This window comes from Fistularia commersonii, chromosome 22 (assembly GCF_037954325.1).
Source record: "Fistularia commersonii isolate RoL2024-O1a breed Wild chromosome 22, RoL_Fcom_v1.0, whole genome shotgun sequence".
Lineage (NCBI taxonomy): Eukaryota > Metazoa > Chordata > Actinopteri > Syngnathiformes > Fistulariidae > Fistularia > Fistularia commersonii.
This window is the reverse complement of record NC_141305.1, coordinates 13,049,906-13,055,905: the sequence shown is the minus strand read 5'-3', so window position 1 is coordinate 13,055,905 and position 6,000 is coordinate 13,049,906.

Sequence of the window (6,000 nt, the reverse complement as noted above, 5' to 3'; positions counted from 1 at the left end):
ATTCCAAAACTGGATCATTGAACAACAGAAACATGAGCTCAAATCCCCCTCCTACTCTTCAGTCAAGTAAAATTAATCAATTTATTACTCAAATGCTTCTTTTTTACTCCTTAGCTGCAAGTTTGAATTGGTACTACAAATTCTAGTTTTCAAACTATTGCCTTTTAATATAAATATCAGTCGACAATTGGGGTTTTCCATCATTCTGTGAGCAAACATGAGCAAATTTTTTTGGCGCACATGGTGTATCTGAATAAGCAAGACCCAGTATAGGGAGCTGGCTACCATGCTATGAAGTTGAGGTTGTTCCCATTGCCTGCAGCGCTTCATCAAACAGCTCACACTTGCTGTTCCTCATCATTCCATCATGCCTTCACATTTCTAAAATAATCTGTTGTCAAATTATGCAATAATTGCATTGTTGGACAGTATAAATTAGTGCAAAACAAAATAGTATCTCAAAATAGTGATCAGTCCTTCATAAGCTTTTACTTTAAGGAAAGTGTTTAAGGAAAATGCATGTACAGCTTTATCTCAGGAAATTAGAAAAAAATGAAAATTTCAATATTTCTCATCACTCACTTCAGAAATTGAAGCATATGCATTATATAGATAAATTACACATAGAGTGAAATCTATTTAAACCTCGTATTTCTTTAAACTTTTAGGATTACAATTTCCAAATAATGAAACGCAACCTTCAGTGTCACAGAGAAGTAGAATATTGTAAAACACTTGAAAATTGGACAGTCATTGTGTCACACCCTAAACAGTTAAATAACTCAAAACACCTACAAATAATTTAAATGGTATCTCACAAGCAAATCCCATACAAATCTTGCATTCCTTGTCTCAAACCACTGATACAATGTCAGAAGTATTACCCTGGGCTGTGGACAAAAATAACTGGACTGTAGTTCAGTGGCCTAAAATACTCTTTTTAGATGGAGTAAATTTTGCATGTCTATTTGTAGCACTTACTGCAAATAAAGTAGAGTTTGGACCAGGACTAGATTCAAGAGCAGTTAAAATGGTTAAAAGATAGACACCACAGACCAATAGTTAGTTTAAAAGCTTGCTTGTTTATAAAAAAAGAATTTAAATAGTTTGAAATAGTAGTACTTACAAATCGGTACCAAATAGACATTAATACAGACACAACATTAGGTACACAAAACCATTTGCATAGACATAAAAATCTGAGTTTCAGTTATAACCCTTGTTACCCTTTAACATTACATTACAGTCATTTATCAGACGTTTTTATCCAAAGCAACTTACAAAAATTGCAATTCAATAATCGAAGAACCAAAGTACCAGTAGTCATTATTCAGAAGTCACAACTCTACCAAATAACCATCTCAAAACCAAATACAAGCATACATTAATTTTTTTTATTTTTTTTTTGTGTGTGTGTGTGTGTGTGTGTGTGGGGGGGGGGGGGGGGGGGGGGGCTAAGTGCGATTAGTGGGGTAGTGCTTGGTGAAGAGGTACCTTTTCAGCTCACGGCGGAAGATGGGCAGTACGTTGCACCACGGAGGAGTCAAGAACGAGAAGAGCCGAGACCGGTTTGATCGGCAGCCAGGGGCTCGGAGTTATGGGGTGGATGGTCGGCGAGAGGTTGCAGATTGGAGGGGACGGGTAGGGACATGTGGCTTGACCATATCCTGAAGTGAAGAAACATAAATGAATTTATTATTCTTCTATGGGTTCCATAGGTTTAAACCTGTTTAGTTTCAGTACCAAAATTGAGTGCTGTTTCAATTCTGTTTTCAGTCTTCGTCCATCATAGGTTCTTATTCAGCTCCAACTTTTGAATGTTTAAGCAGTAAGTTGTTTTGTTGTAACTAGTTATCTTCCTTTAAAATCAGCATATGCCTGTTTTAGTGTAAAGAAATCCAGTATTGGTATTACCTTCCTAATACCAGGTTATTTCAACTATAGTAACCACTGAGTTACATTAACCATCTCAATTAACCCAATAGGAAATGAACACCTTCAATTACAATAACACTTCAGATCCACAGGTCAACATATTCAAGATATGCCACATGAACTGAAAAATAAAGGGAATATATAGTTCTACAGTCTTGCTAGTTCTTCAGCAAGTAAATGCGAGATAGCAATGAATAAGAAGCTATCACTTCTTATGACCGTGTTGTGATCCACTCTCAGTAAACAGTTGGTAAAACTGTACTGTATTGGCTTTGCAGTTCAAACGTTCCCCGAAAGTAAAGAGAACAGAAGAATAGAGGTTCTCCTACCGTTGTCGCATACTCAAGTCGAGGCTCTAATTGTGGGTGGCTTGCCATATGCGGGACACATGGGCTCCACAGTTCACTGTTTCTCCAGCAATATAGTAATTGAACTTAGCAGGAAAATGTTCAAAGTAACCACAATCTATCAACATAGACTGAACATTAAATAAAACACTTCGAAAGACAAAATAAACATCCGAAATACTTAATATTTCTTCTCTTGTTTGTTCATTGACTCGATCAGCTCGACAGCAAGACTTTTGATATAATGTTCTTTTTTTTTTTTTTTTTTTTTTCACAATTCTCGTACCTTCTGGAACAAAATCACTATCAGTGTTATGATTGGCTGATAGATCTGTCACTTCCTAAAGCAACGGCGCTATTAAAATAAATAACAAAATAATTAACCCACAAAATAAAATCTTTAATCCTATTTATCTAATTTAGACATTTTTATATCTCTAATATGATTTCTTTTTTTTTTTTTTATGAAATTCTACTCAATATTTATTCTTATTTATTCAAGTATTTATTAACTTATGGCTTGCACCACCTGTTTTACAATTTGAAAATCAAGGTCCCAGAGGGTGGCAAGAGAGTGGAGAAACACAGAATACTCATTGCTTAAAGTCCAGAAGTTTCCACAGTCGGTGATGATTTGGGTTGCTGTTTCATGTGCTGGTGTTGGTCCACTGTAATTTCTGTAAGTCCACAGTCAATGCAGCCATCTATCAGGAAATTTTAGAGCCCTTCATGATTCTTTCTGCTGACTAGCCTCATGGCGGTGCTGATTTGATATTCCATTAGGACTTGGCACCTGTCCACACTGACAAAGGTACCAAAGGCGTGTTTAATTACCGTATTTTTGGAACCCTAAAGGTGCACCGCATTATGAGGCGCATATAACGGAAGCAACAGTAGTGGCTCGGGTTGCGTTTCATCCACTAAATGGAGCTGCGCTAAAGGGAATGTCAACAAAACAGTCAGATAAGTCAGTCAAACTTTATTCGTAGAATACAAACCAAAGTTCTGACAACTCCGTTCACTCCCAAAACAAGTTAGAGCATTCCCAATACGGTACCGTACGTACCGGTACCCTTACTGGTTTTTGCACCGCTTTCATTGAAAAAATGTATTTCCAACTCTATTTGTCACAGTTTAAAGCGTTTCATAAAATGAAACCACCAAGAAGGATCGCCTCTAAAGTCATTGATGTTCATGTCACTAGCTAGCGCTGTTGCCTTCATTGGAGTAGTGACTGTAGAGATGCTTCTACCTGCTGCTCTCTGTTCAACAACCCACAGTTCAAGTTTGTCCTCTAACTGTAGCCATCTGGCTTTGTTGCTGCGGAAACTCTGTTTGGTCTTCTTTTTGGTCTTTTGGTCTTTTGGTCTTCTTTACTTGGCGTAGGTCATCGTGTTCCTTGCTCCCCTACCGTACCATTGATTCGTTAATGTTCAATTCTCTCACTGCTGCTCTATTCCCGTGTTATGCCACGTGACTGATGGCCTTGAGTCTTAAATCTGCGTCGTAAGTGTGTCCCTTGAAAGGTGCCGTTTTGGGGTCTTTATACTCACACAAGTGGTGTGGGACTGGAATTCCCCTTTACCGTTTTTACTGCTGCTACTTCGGCGACGCATTAGCACAGCGCACACACACATACACACACAAAAATTAAACAAAAATGCGCGCAGTTATATATCCCTATATGCACTGCGCCCTACTTCTTCTTTGGGAGAAAATTGAGTCGATGGCTGCGTCCTGTAGTTGTGAGACCTCTTGCGGCTCAGTATTGATCTATACATAAGGCGCACTGGGTCATAAGGTGCACTGTTGGTTTTTGAGAAGATTATAGGCTTTTAGGCGCGCCTCATTGTGCGTAAAATACGGTACTATGGTGTCTCTTTACTTGATTGGCCAGCAGACTCCCTGACCATATTGCATAAAGAATCTGTGAGGTGCTGTCAATCCTGAATGTAGATACTGAGGTAGGTGTTTTAACAGATGAATTGAACTGCTCTGAATCTAGCAGTGATTATAATTGATAATATAGTTAGAACAATTGTTCTTTTTGTAACACTAAAACTGTTTCATTGTCATGATTGGGGGGGTGTAAGGATCCATGTGCAATACAAGACTCCACACCAATCGAGAGAGTTCAAAAAACTTTACTTAGGGTCCAGCTGCAGATGGACAGTTGCCCAAATGGGTGAGAGCTGGAGCAGGTATGGGCAAGCAAGCATCCACCAATGGGGCAAGGAGCTCTAAGAGGCAAGGTTAGTACCAGGAGACCAGGCAGGATGGCGCTGACATGCACCAGTGGTGAAGGGACCTTGAAGAGGCAAGATCAGTACTGGGAGACCAGGTCCGACAGCGCTAACATCCAGGTGCAGGAACGAAAGGCAAGGTAGGACAGCGTTGGCCAGGGAACTCGAGGGGCACAGCAAAAAGCGGTGCTGGCCATGGGCAGGGTACCCTAGGGGAACAGCAAAAGGTGATGATGCCCACAAACCAACCCAGGCAGACAAAAGAAGGGGCCAAGGGCACAGACAAAAGAAAGGTTCCTTCCCCGTTGCTCCTCTAATTTCTGTTTTGCCACTCTCATTGTTGTCTGTCGCTCAAAATTTGTATGCAGGACACTCCTTATCCTCCCAATCTCATGTCTTATCTGTTTTGAGTCTGTACTGCTCTCTGCTCTCTCACCCCTGCCTTCCTTTTTACATTGCCCTCATCCCCTTTTCTTGTCTGTCTATAGTTTCAGGCTTGTTTGTGGGTGTTGTCATATTTTGCTGTCCCCTTCGGGTTCCCTGGACATCGTTGCCTTTTGCTGTCCCCTTCTGAATCTGTAGGGGGGATCATTCTCTCTGTCACTCTTGGTCTCTTACTGTGTATGTTCTCCCTCAGCCTTGCTCCCTTTGCTATCCTTCACTCTGAGCCTGTACGGGGCCTGCGTCTCCTGTTCTGTCTTCCTTCTCTACCAAGGGCCAGAGACAGGATTCCCTCCATGCCAGGCAAGACCTTCCAGCGGTTCGTCAGCCAGGCAGGTATCAGATGAACCCCTCCTGAGACCCCTGCCCTGAAGATGGATGTTAGCGAGTCCTGGCTGGCCTCTGTTACCTGCCTTGCCCCTTCCAGATCTCAGCCATGACGGAGATACCTGTGTCCCCCTACCTGATCCTATTCAGGTATCCTTTTCAAGTAAACGTTCATCTGCTGCGAGACCATAAGTGAACTTGTTTTTTGAGACAACTTTAGGGTTTCTCTCTCTATTGCCGCGGAGTCTTGTGATGCTCTTGGGTTCTCAAACACCCCCTGTCATAACATTCATACACCAGTAAGCCATTATCAACAAATATGTTTATTGTGATGATCTCTTAATATTTCATAAATCTAGAAAGATTAAAAGTCTCCGAGTGCCCTTCATAAAGTCACACATAACTCACACCTTGTGAAATAACTAGAATTTGCCAAAGCACTGAATAATGACAAAAGATTGCTAGTTCCAATAATTACTTCAGCTGTGAACAGCAGGGGTGTTGAACCTGTTAATAATCACCCAATGGGACCTCATCACTAAAGCACTTATATTCAAGGTTCTGATACTTAAATATACTATATGGCCAAAAGTGTTTTCCTCACCTGGCTTGACTAGCGTATGAACTTAAGTGACATCCCATTACTAATCCATAGTGATGATGTCAGTCTACCCTATGAAGCTATAACTGCTTCAACTCGTTTGGGA